Below are 13,377 nucleotides of genomic sequence, written 5' to 3'. Positions count from 1 at the left end.
TGTGTGGGCGATGGAGAGAAACAAAATGGTGAAATTTGAAGTCATGAGGTGGAGAGCAATAGCCCATCAATGTTTCCTTGAGGGGCTATTAGCAGAACAATCGACTCTTCATAGCCCGGCTACTGTAGGTGTGACAATCCCCCTGACTTGCAATGTATTAAGTGCTTAAGTGCTCTAAAGTTTTACATTCTTATTCAAAACCTCAGGCAACCGCAAAATGTCGAATAAAGCATACAGTAAACTGTACCGTATCTGTTCATCAACATCTTTATGCTTTCGTTAATAAAATAATGAGTAAAAAAACTTTCAAAATGCAGATGTTTATTTCAACTACATTTTATTTGCACTTCCCCCCAGCTCCACGACCACGGGTAAAATCTTGCTGAGATGATTAATGTATTTGTTGCATTGTTGTATCGTCAATTTCTCAAGCCAAAACGTCTTGATGGCCTTCACCAGTTCATCTTTGCTTGCAGGCTTGGCAGAGTTACGGATGAATGTTTTCAGAGAATCCCAAACGATTTAGATCGGGTTTAAATCAGGAGACCTACATGTAGAGATGAAAATTATAATTGTAGATATACTGTAGGTCTACCGTAGGTGACATGAGTCTCACTAGTGTTGAGTAATGTGCTTTTAAAAGTAGTTTTTTTATTTATAAAAAAAATATATATATTTTACTACATAAATGTCTACTTACTCTGCAGCCGTCTTGACCCAGTTTATGCCCTCATTTGCAATGCAAACCCGGGCGGCAGTGGGTTTAGGGTCATTGTCTGCATTTGGAGAATCGAAATATAAACTTAGCCTAACAGCCAACATTAGGTACAATACTAGAACTATACATGTAAATAGGCCTAAACATAACAAAATATTGCTATAATCATACCTAAAAGGTACAATATTTTATGTACCTTTTGCTTTGTAAATAGCTAAACTTACCATCAAAAATCAAATATGGGCCTGGTCCCTGGCGAGAACTTACCCCCCCACACATGGAGTTTGAGGGGATGCTTGGGACCCCAGGTGGCCTTTGCCGATCGCTCATCATCTTCATCCATCAGTGAGTCAATGGCTTGAATAGTCTTGCTGGAAAAGGAATACAATGTCAAAATGTGGAGCGTACTGTAAAGACCAGCAGTAGATTTATTACAGCGTTATTTTTAGCATTATTAGGCCTACTGTGCAGTATTGTAGCCTACTGTACCTGATCATTTTCCTTGGCTTTTGCATTCGGCGTAACAAAGGCATCTGATGATAGTGTTTGCGAATAGGACTGTCCGTGACAATAATCCCCAAGTCTAGCAGTATTTTACAAAAGAAGCCTTCCAACCTTGATGGGTTATCAGCAGGACAATAGACCCTTACCGAGTCCACCAAATGCACTGTTTTCTAACCAGATCTGGATGGATCCATAACAAATTACTATGGGAATAAATATCACTGAATAACAGAGAAAAATGAATAAAGTAGGCTAATGAAGGCAACAAATGACTCATTGGAATTCCCAAAGTCATCCAATTGTTATTTGAAGCAATAGCCTACCTGCATGTGGTCAACTATTTCAGCACAGTTTTGTGCTGCCCTGAGACAAGCACATGGACTGGTCTTGATGAATCAATGAGATTTTTATTTTCACTGAATCTCAGTTTGGGTGTTGGTTAGCCTACAATTAGGGTGTGGAAATATTATGATAATTTTGCTCTACAGCACCATATTTTCCTAATATTAAAAAAAGTCAAATGCATTCCTGAATTCAATCTATTTAGCCGACATGTTGAGTTTTATTCATCTTTTGAGGTTTATTCACTCTCTCCCTCTCTCTTTCTCTCTCTCTCTCCCTTACTCTCTGCACTGGCTGACACCTCATCAGTAGCCCCAAGGCTCTCATTCCGATGTGTTCCTACATGATCAGCCATACATACTGTACAAATACTGTACATGCGTTTGTCCCAGGAGAATCTAGAACAGCCCTACTCTGTTTTACCATGGGATTTCATGAGCTACAGTATGTCAAATGTAGACGACAGCCCGCAATAATTAAAACGGTTACACATTGATAGTCATAGTCATATGTAAAGCATATTTATGCAGCGTTTGGCGATGTGTATCTCCGTAATCCATTAAAGATTCATTCTTCAACTTAATAATGAGGAAATGAGCAAATAATGGTGCACTGCGTTATTGTTTCATGTTAAAGACATGGCAGCTTATTGTAATGGAGGCAACAAATTGTTGCTTACTGGAACACCCAGAGTCATCCAAAAGGTATAATAGGATTTGAAGCAATAGCCTACCCGAGTGTGGTCAACTATTTCAGCACCGTTTCGCCCTGCTCTGAGACAAGCATGGGGACTGGACTTGATAAATCAACAATATTTTTTTTTTCCACTGAACTCCCGTTTGGGTGTTGGTTAGCCTACAATTAGGGTGTGGTAAGGTTAGGATTATTTTGCTCTTCACTCGCAGTCACTTACAGTAGTAGCCTACTCCCGACCGGTCACGTACAGGGTTACGTTTTTTGCATTTCTTGGAATAATAATATTAATATCACAATATTAAAAACAGTCAAAGACTTCTCAAAGATGCCCTCTGGTGGTAAAACTAGCACTGACGCAACTTTTAAAGGAAGGAACCACTGTGATCGGCATTTGATTGTAAGGTATTCTAGGTCTGGTGAACAATAAACAAATAAAGTTGCCAAATAACAAAATCTAGTGTATAGGACATATTTCAAATGATCACTTTTACGCTCAACATAGCCACTTCATAGGAAGCAGTCGCTCTGCAATGGGAAAACTTAAACTATATTACTCTTACAATAAAATCATATAATATAAGCATATATTGTCTGCTAAATGAACTAGCCTATAGCATATGGCATGGCGCATAGCCAGATAATATGATTTAGCCTACTGCGTGTTATGTTCTTCTGAAATACATTTTCTTTATATCATAATGTTTCTTTAGACCTGCCTAAAATAAAAAATTGATTTATTGTGGTGGTGTATATTACAATACCCTAGAGTCAATGGACACACCGGTGCATCAATCTAAGTAACATAAAAAAAGAATCCCCATCAAATTCTTCAGTTTGAGCATTGGATGCATCTCAATCAACCATAGCCGCTGATGTCGCACTTCTGCATCTGCGGTGAAAGGTGGAAGAGCTAGAGCGGTGTTTGTCAGACCATGAGACTTCCTGAAAATCGGTCTTCTCACAAACACCTCTGTAGTGTAAGCTAAAAACTCATGTGAACCCACTGTGGAAACGTGAAATTCTCACGAACACAATGGTGTTCTCCATTTTGCTCATGGGACTCTGAAAGTAAGGTCGCTTTGTGCCTACCCAAAAAAGAGGTTAAATATGTGTATCAAAGCTGGGACCGAGAGACAGAAGCTGTTTTTCAATCTCAAGGCCATCAGACTGTTAAACAGCCACCACTAACATTGAGTGGCTGCTGCCAACACACTGACTCAACTCCAGCCACTTTAATAATGGGAATTGATGGGAAATGATGTAAAATATATCACTAGCCACTTTAAACAATGCTACCTAATATAATGTTACATACCCTACATTATTCATCTCATATGTATATGTATATACTGTACTCTATATCATCTACTGCATCTTTATGTAATACATGTATCACTAGCCACTTTAACTATGCCACTTTGTTTACATACTCATCTCATATGTATATACTGCACTCAATACCATCTACTGTATCTTGCCTATGCCGCTCTGTACCATCACTCATTCATATATCTTAATGTACATATTCTTTATCCCCTTACACTTGTCTATAAGGTAGTAGTTTTGGAATTGTTAGCTAGATTACTTGTTGGTTATTACTGCATTGTCGGAACTAGAAGCACAAGCATTTCGTTACACTCGCATTAACATCTGCTAACCATGTGTATGTGACAAATCAAATTTGATTTGATTTGATTTTATGATTTATATTTTGCCATTCCATTTTTTTTGCCATTCAGTTTTATGAATGTGTTATTCAATGCGTTGCTCTTGGCTACAGTAGGACATTTTTTTATGTATTATATACCTTTATACCTAAAGGAGTCCTAAAATTCTTAATCAAATGGCTAAATGATTCATAGTGTGACCATCTTAAAACAATGAAATATGTCAGCTTAGAACCCCCCCGCCCCGCACCCCAAACTGCTTAGACTTTTAAGAATATATTATGTTAATTAACAATCAATTACCATGAGACTCGCAGTCATTTGAATGACAATAACCGGCTGACAAAATTTCATGACCCCCTACCCATGGTACAGTGGCTGTGGTAATCATGGGTATTTGTGTGACAGACAGTGGGCCTGGTGAATCGTGCAAACTCAGGTAGTTGACACATGTTGAATGTGGTAACTAAGATATGGTAACAATGGGTGTTTCAGTAGTGCTGAATGTGGTGACCATGGAAACCCTTGGTATGTGAGTGGTTCAACAACAAAAAAAAAAGATTGGGCCATTGCTGCCTAATGAAAAAGAGGAAAGACCTCGGAAAACGGTTTGCCACATTGAATATGTTACTCTTGACCTCGCTTATCCTTTTGCAGGGTACCCCAGGTCCACATCTTCGAATTTCATTTAAACTTCAGTCATTTGTGACCTGGCCATGGATCACAGGCCTGAACTAAAAACAGAAGGATGAAATACTGATGGCATTTTTAGAAGGCTCTTCCCGGTAAAATTATTCATGTATCTCTATGTTTCCCCACAAGTCAGTTGCACTAAAATGTCTCGAGCTGAACAAATAGGTACAAGCAAACATCAAATTAGTCATCTTAATGAACAAACAGCAAATCATTTGAATTGGGGGAAAAGGTCAAGTATTTAGATCACTAAGATCTGCCTAGGGTCTTTTATTCATGTAAAGGTCAACCTTTCAAAAAACAAGTTATCAAGTAATGGTTTGGCATCTGAATACCAAACACTCATAATCTATTCTGCTTTTGGAATATTTATGTTTTGCATTGTTTTGGATCACATTTATGAACAGTAATTGTTTTATTATGCTGCAATCTGAACGAAACAGTGGTATTTTGGCCAGGTGTTTTCCCCAGGAATAGAAGGATTAAATATGGATCTTTGATTGAATTGAGGTGAGGAAAATACCCGCTTGAGGCAAGACAGAATGAATTACAAAACATTGCCTCAAATTGGCCTCTACACCTGCAACCCACAATGCAATGCTCTGTCAGAAGTAGGTCACCATGTTTTATGAAAAGAACATTGACCTGATGGTACATCAGAAACGCTACCGACCCATTTCCTTATTTATTACTTAGAGTTATTACAGCCAAGCAGAAATGCTCTTTGATGCATCAGTCTAAACGGAATACAAGAGCTTTTCCATATATGAGATAAGATGGTATAAAATATAGGTACATTTTTTCCAAGAACATTAGGCTGCACTTTAAAATGTGATTTTTTTTCAGGAAGCTAAACTAACATACACTGAAAACATGTTCATAGTGAATGACAGAGCTTGCATAAAATGTCAAGTATGATTTTCATAGAAAATATTTTATTACAAAAGTTGGGGTAATAATTACAATATTTTTTGGCATTAAAGGTGCTAACTATATATCTTCATACAAAGTGGGTAGGCCACCAGAGAAAGGTCATAATCATAGTTGGCACGTCCCATGCCAAGAGATAACAAACCCTTATTGATTATTGTCTTTGGCACTGCCATTTGAACGTTCCTCCTCTAGCAGTCAGACACTAGCGATGAGAAGTTTCACAAGCAATCTTCTGATAAAAGCTATGGCTAATGTCCATGACGTCATGGTCACGTTACATGTTAAGTTGCTAATATACCTGTGTAGCAGCAATGTAGTTAATGTAGAAATAACATTGTATTGACATGCATAGGCTGTTACACTAGCACTAGCTGAAGCAATTGCATTGGAATTGCAATTTGATGGAGTAGAGTGGTTATTGTCATTACACTATTAGATATGGACATTTCTGTACAATTACAAAGCAATGGCTTTCAGTTTCCTATCCATCTAAGTTTCCCGAAATAATGTGACCAATCAATCTCAAACCCATATCAGACATGAATGCTGAGTGAGCCTGTGATTATGGGACACTGACAGCATAGTCAATTGTCAATGTCAATGTCTTATTGGCGGTTCTATATGCATTATGAAGTCTTACAGCACTCTTTGATGCATCAGTCTAAATGGAAAGCAGGATATTTTCCATATACGACATATGATTGTATAAAAATAAGTAAAAACAAGTAAATAAGTAAAAATGATTTGCATATATTACATTATTGACCTCTGACATCATGAGAGCACATGTACAGTACCAGTCAAAAGTTTGGACACACCTACTCATTCAAGGATTTTTCTTATTGTTTTTTACTATTTTCTACATTGTAGAATAATAGTGAAGACATCAAAGCTATGAAATAACACATATGGAATCATGTAGTAACCAAAAAAAGTGTTAAACAAATCAAAATATATTTTAGATTTTAGATTCTTCAAAGTAAACACCCTTTGCCTTGATGACAGCTTTTCACACTCTTGACATTCTCTCAACCAGCTTCATGAGGAATGCTTTTCCAACAGCCTTCAAGGAGTTCTCACATATGACGAGCACTTGTTGGCTGCTTTTCCTTCACTCTGCGGTCCAACTCATCCCAAACCATCTTAATTGGGTTGAGATCGGGTGATTGTAGAAGCCAGGTCATATGATGCAGCACAGCACTCCATCCCTCTCCTTCTTGGTCAAATATCCCTTACACAGCCTGGAGGTGTGTTTTGGGTCATTGTCCTGTTGAAAAACAAATGTCCCACTAAGAGCAAACCAGATGGGATGGCGTATCGCTGCAGAATGCTGTGGTAGCCATTCTGGTCAAGTGCGCCTTGAATTCTAAGTAAATCACTGACGGTGTCACCAGCAAAGCACCCCCACACCATCACACCTATTCCTCCATGCTTCACAGTGGGAACCACACATGCGGAGATCATCCATTCGCCTACTCTGCATCTCACAGAGACGGTATTAACCAAAAATCTCACATTTGTACTCTTCATACCAAAGGACAGATTTCCATTGGTCTAATGTCCATTGCTCATGTTTCTGGGCCCAAGAAAGTATCTTCTTATTATTTGTGTCCTTTAGTAGATTTCTTTGCAGCAATTCGACCATGAAGGCCTGATTTATGCAGTCTCCTCTGAACAGTTGATGCTGAGATGTGTCTGTTACCTGAACTCTGTGAAGCATTTATTTGGGCTGCAATCTGAGGTGCAGTTAACTCTAATGAACTTATTCTTTGCAGCAGATGTACACTACTGTTCAAAAGTCACTTAGAAATGCCCTTTGCAGCAGAGGTATCTCTGGGTCTTCCTTTCCTGTGGCGGTCCTCATGAGAGCCAGTTTCATCATAGCGCTTGATGGTTTTTGCGACTGCATTTGAATAAACTTTCAAAGTTCTTGACATTTTCTGCATCGACTGACCTTCATGTCTTAAAGTATTGATGGGCTGTCGTTTCTCTTTGCTTATTTGAGCTGTTCTTGCCATGATATGGACTTGGTATTTTACCAAATAGGGTCATCTTTTGTATACCACCCCTACCTTGTCACAACACAACTGATTGACTGAAATACATTAAGAAGGAAAGAAATTCCACAAAATAACTTTTAACAAGGCACACCTGTTAATTGAAATGCATTCCAGGTGACTACCTCAAAAAGCTGTTTGAGATAATTCCAAGAGTGTGCAAAGCTGCCATCAAGGTACATGGTGACTACTTTGAAGAATATCAAATATAGAATATATTATCATTTGTTTAACAGTTTTTTTTTACATGATTCCATATGTGATGTCTTCACTACTATTCTACAATGTAGAACATATTCAAAATAAAGAAAAACCCTGGAATGAGTAGGTGTGTCCAAACCTTTGACGGGCTCTCTATACAGGATACTCCTGACAGTGTTTCATCAGGGCACATTTTTACCTGTTCTCCATTTTCTAATAATAGAGACTCCTCCTCTCTTCCTGTCTTCCTCTCTTTATCTCAGCTGAGTGACATAAACATCTAATGCTCCCCACCGTTTTGAACTTTTACTTGACAAAGCCAGATGACACAGATTACATTGAGGATTGCAATCCCATATCACTCCACAAAAGCCGCGGCCCTTGCGGCGCAAGGGAAACAACTACTTCAAGATCTCAGAGTGAATGACGTCACCAATTGAAACTCTATTACCGCACACCGCTAACTAGCTAGCCATTTCACACCGGTTGCACTCACCCCCCCCTTTGACCTCCTCCTTTTCCCGCAGCAAGCAGTGATCTGGGTCAACAGCATCAATGTGAAAGAGTTGCTTCCGTCCCTCTCCTCGCCCCAACCTGGGCTCGAACCAGGGACCCTCTGAACACATCAACAACTTCCTCCCGCAAAGCATCATTATTTATCACTCCACAAAAGCCGCGGCCCTTGCGGACCAAGGGAAACAACTACTTCAAGGTCTCAGAGCGAGTGAAGTCACCGATTGAAACGCTGTTAGCCTGCATCAGTAACTAGCTAGCCATTTCACACCGGTTACATCAGCATACACAATTAGGGAAGTTGGAAAGGAAATGCAGTTGATCGCCAACAGTGATATCTCATGGTATTTTTACATACTGATTTTGCACAATATGGAAATTAGGGTCCCTATTCACCAGGTGGAAACATTTTTGCCTAAAATAACAAACATACATATCACACAGCATTGTATTTCAATCTCTATCAATTGCCAATGGTGTATTAACATTTGTTGACAGGCTCTTGTGTTACATGCATGAGTCAATCCTGTGGATGTATGGAGTTAACACCAGAGGATTTAAATGCATTCCATCAAATATGACCCACTTAACTGGTGAAGACGCACCCAGGACTGAAATTGCAATTATTTAAATGGATGCTTTATTATTCATAATTAGCTGGCACTTGTGAAGAGTCTCTCACGGACAGACTACAGAGGAATTGCACGTGTTCCTATGGGGGGAATCCATGGACGTTCTATTTTATGTGTTGTTCTCCAGCATAGTAATTAGAGCAAATACTTAATGAGTCAAATCTTAAAAGGAAGTTGCTAATCAGATATAGTAGATAATGATAGTTTCATCATCTGGTGGTAGTGCAGTAAATTCAGTGTTCAAGTTAACTGTTGTAACTCCCTGCCATGGTTGCGCAATGTGTAATGTTGTTCTCACAAAAAAAGGAAGGTGGTAGCATCTCCCGTAAATGATGGAAACAACAAAGTTTCTAGTTCTTTCAAGTTTAAAATAGCTGACACATTTTAACTGTGTGGTCTTTGTCAAACCTTTCTCCTTCTTTGCTAGTTTGTGAGCTGTTTGTGAGCTGTGCTGGTGTCAACTTTGGTGATGCATGGGGCAATGTGTTGTATTACATGGTTTTGTCACCCAGAACGTCTTTGGCTGCTAAAGACTCTCTGTAGCATTGGTACTGCACTGCATAGTCCTGAGAGTCAAAGACAGCCTTGCTCCTTGGCTGTAAGCCTCGCATTTTAAATGGACCCTTTTGGATTTTGGCAATGAGGAAATTAGAGGTAGTTATACAAGCCTTCCTACTGAACACAGATACATAAAAATGGTATCCACAAGTTCATCTGACTCTGGGGAAGAAGATAAAGGGCTTCATTGCCAAAATCCTGAAGTAGCCCTTTAAAGTGGACTTAGCTAGAGGTCTCTTCAGAAGTCAGCTACAGTCATACTCTCAATGAACATTTCATCTGGATTAAAGGCTTTGTGGCATGTTATTCCATGCTGCTTCCTCAGCCCCAATTCTTTATCATTTGAGAGCTTGAAATGGGCATACTAATATACTGTAAGCTGAAATGGCCTACACAGATATGTGATGTCGTAGACGGTCATATTTGAAATACTGTACTGTAAGTATTTATCCCTTCCTGTTTTCTAGGTGAAGATTGAATTTATACTGGAATGTCCGTTCTATTTGACCTTTATTCTTAGATGGGCTTGTCAGCTAAAAGAGAAAAGGCCAACTCCTGATTCGAATGAAGTTTGCTCGACTCTGAATTTGTCTGTAAACAGACGCTAAATGTCACAATCTAATATGCTTATATGGCTTTAGAAAGTGATGGTCTGTTTTTTTTAAAATGTGATATTTCATGGTAAATGGTATTGTAGTAGGTCTTGGTAAACAGTCACATTCTTAGTGCTTTGCTTTTACATGCAGATGATCTATTCCAAACGCCATCAATCAGCTGCAATTTACTCCTGAAGGCTTTGCTTTTCTTTATTCCACCCTCGTCCTTTCAACAATAGGCTTTCATGTTAACTTCAGAGGGGATGCTGCTTGGCGGTGTCGTCAGTAGTACATCATGTACTCTGCGTGTCTGCAGTCATCTAAATTGTGCGGCTAAAGAATTATGTTGGTGCCAGCAAAGCTGCAAAAAACCTCAGTGTTTGCTCATCCCTGATCCCCTGGTGCTGTGAAGCATGCAGGGACTTTGAAGAGGTCAACCAAACAAAGAAGCAGACTATTGACGGATGAAGAGGAGTTGGAAAGTAAGTAGAGAATCCATGACTAGGGCAACAATCCCATTTATGCCATGTTCACTATGATGGACATGTGCCATCAGACTGAAATGTGTCTTTTGTAACTCACTAAATTAAGACGTCAGGGTATGTGTGTTTTTGTGGGCACACAGGGAGGGACAAGTTTATTATCTACAAAACATATTTTGATAAGGAAAAAAAACAATTGTTAAGGTATTTGTTTATCACGGACTGTAAACAGAGCCTCATCCTTATAGCGGGGTCCCATTGGGGGGCTGTGCAATAGTGATTCACGTGTATATGCCAGCATTTTAAAACTAAAAAGGTCAATTATTAGTTTTGTGCGACCACCTTTGTCACATAATGGTCTGACTAATGTTGAAACGAAAACAAGACAAGCGGTCATACATGTTTTTTTTCTGATGTAATAGTCTCTTTAATGTAATACATGACATAGAGGATGTTTAGGGCACATGTTCTGCTCTATGATACACTACCAGCTCAATCAAATCTGTTTCTTCATTCTGTCATTTTGATCTTTCAATTACAATGTGTTATTGTGTCGTCTGGATTACTGTCATGTTACGGATGTATTCCCATACCACAAAGCCTTAGTAAATCAGATTTGAGCAGTCCGGTTTATTTTTGACTTAAGGTTTAGAACGAACCATATGATCCCTCCATTTAAAGTGCTTTTGTTAAACATTGTGCTTGCCTGGAGACAGCACCTCTCTGCTCAGCTCTCTGTCCCGTTGTCTGATTTCCCACCACCATGGAGCCTACATGACAGAGAAATGTACTTAGAACAAGGTCATGTATTGCCCTGTGCCCTCCACCACATTTTCGCCTTCATCTCACTCCAGAAGGGATGAGGTGTCTGTGCATAAAGGCACAGGGGGATTTTCTGGCACATATTACATCCGATTGCTGTACAAGTGCCCTCTCTGCAGCTGCATATCTAAACCTTTTTCACTCAAGATGCGATATGCATTCAGGCCTGTGTTCTTCGGCTATTTACAAAACTATTAAGCTGTGATTCTTTTTGGTGGAGTGTGCACCCCCACAAATGCACTCAATCATTCTAACACACACATGCACACTTTGACACACAAATATATTACTCAATCACCCACTCTATCACAATAACATCCCCCTCATAATGTCAACATAAAAACCTGCCGCTGCCTCCCCCTTCCCCTTCCCCCTCCACTTTGGGAAGGTCTCAGAGACAGAGCTGCCTGCTCTCCCTCAGCTTGCTCTGGGGCTCTGGAGCCATTTTGAACTCCTCTTTCTTCTCTTGTTCTGCTCTCTTCCTCAATGTTTAAATGTTTCCATTCCTGACCTCATTCCTTTTACACAGCCCAGATCATTGGCTGCTATCTTTCTGCTGGGATGTCTTACAGTAATACAGCTTGCTGTGGGACATGGGTTCATGACCTGCATATGGACTATTTTAGCTATCTTTGCCATCTTTCTGGTATTTTATTTGATTTGCAAAGCCTAATTTAACTAATATAGTGTGTCTTGTGTAATCAAGACTAATTAGATTTTGGTCTAATTCATTTAACGAGGTCAAATTGTCTAGTGTCATGAACTCATCATTTTGGCTGGGTTGTCGGGGGTTAATTAACTACTAACTCTATAGCACCATGGAGAGATTGAATCCTGAAGTCATTATATGTTCTGCCAACACATTCAATAGGAATCAAGTTTGATTGTATGTGCATGACCTACGTGATTAATTATCAGGTAGAACAGAAAACCAGCAGGCTCCGGACGTTGTATGGGTAAGAGTTGAGTACCCCTGTTCAAGAACTTCTCGGACTAGCACTAATGAAATTAGAGGCGGCTATAATTGTTGTTCAATCCAAGAATATCCTCTACATGCTGACTAGATTATATATTGCATGCCTGAGCACTGCAAAATAAATGTACACATTCAGTACATCTCTTAATTAGGGCTCTATTCAATCTGTATCTCTGAAGCGATAGACGTTTACCATAAGCAGCGTTTACCATGAATGCAGTCTCCACTAACGCGGGAACGTAGCCTTTAAATTTCAATCACACGCGATAGTTGAACTTCCGCGATACAGATTTAATAGCCATTAATTAAAGATAGACTCAGCAAAATTACGTTGCCACGAGCAGCACTGCAGACATTGAGATGAGTGAGATGCAAGACGCTCACACATTCACATACTGTATGGGCGGATGTGGATGGGTTCGCTTCACACTGATAACAGCGTGGTAGCCACGGGACCAAAATAATGGAGATGTTGAGTCTCACACTTCAACGCTCTTAGTTGTTGTGGAAATTGACCCACCATGTTGTCCATTTTCTGCATCTACGTCATATCGTCAAATTTAGTTAATAACACAACCACAAAAATCATATTTTATCCGAAAAGGAGTCCACAAACCCACCAGACAAATGGTGTTTGATAGTGTTAGTATTTCATAGCATAAGGAACTCATGACACTAGCGCCGAGTGCAGTTGTTGTGCTGCTCTCACTGATGGTGGCTGAAGTTCATTCTCAGAAAAGCTGTTTAATATTGCATGTGTTATAAATTATACTATGTGTGTGTCTATAACAATCTTAAAAATGGATTATAAAGAAAACTATCCTACTGTATTGCATGACCTCGTACCTCCCTTCAATATGTTCATACTGTAGTCCCCTGGCTGGCAAATAATAAATAACCCTAGTGACATAGTTACCATTCCCTTTGAATACAAAATGATTCACTTGATTACGGCGTGCCCCTATTTCTCCTTTGAACCATGAATCC

The 13,377-nt window shown here is 39.4% G+C and overlaps 1 long non-coding RNA gene across 1 annotated transcript; it reads right to left on the bottom strand.

Annotated features, from left to right (window-relative positions):
* Positions 1–318: 318 nt before the first annotated feature.
* On the bottom strand, positions 319–8,356 carry LOC110504296. The gene is made up of 4 exons (XR_002470568.2): positions 8,308–8,356; positions 943–1,089; positions 701–776; positions 319–547 (listed from the first exon to the last, which is right to left on the bottom strand). It is a non-coding gene; the product is annotated as an uncharacterized LOC110504296 (long non-coding RNA).
* Between the last annotated feature and the right edge of the window lie 5,021 nt (positions 8,357–13,377).

Source organism: Oncorhynchus mykiss, chromosome 31 (genome assembly GCF_013265735.2).
Source record: "Oncorhynchus mykiss isolate Arlee chromosome 31, USDA_OmykA_1.1, whole genome shotgun sequence".
NCBI lineage: Eukaryota > Metazoa > Chordata > Actinopteri > Salmoniformes > Salmonidae > Oncorhynchus > Oncorhynchus mykiss.
The sequence above is the reverse complement of the archived record's forward strand: the minus strand, read 5'-3'. Positions and strand labels throughout refer to the sequence as shown.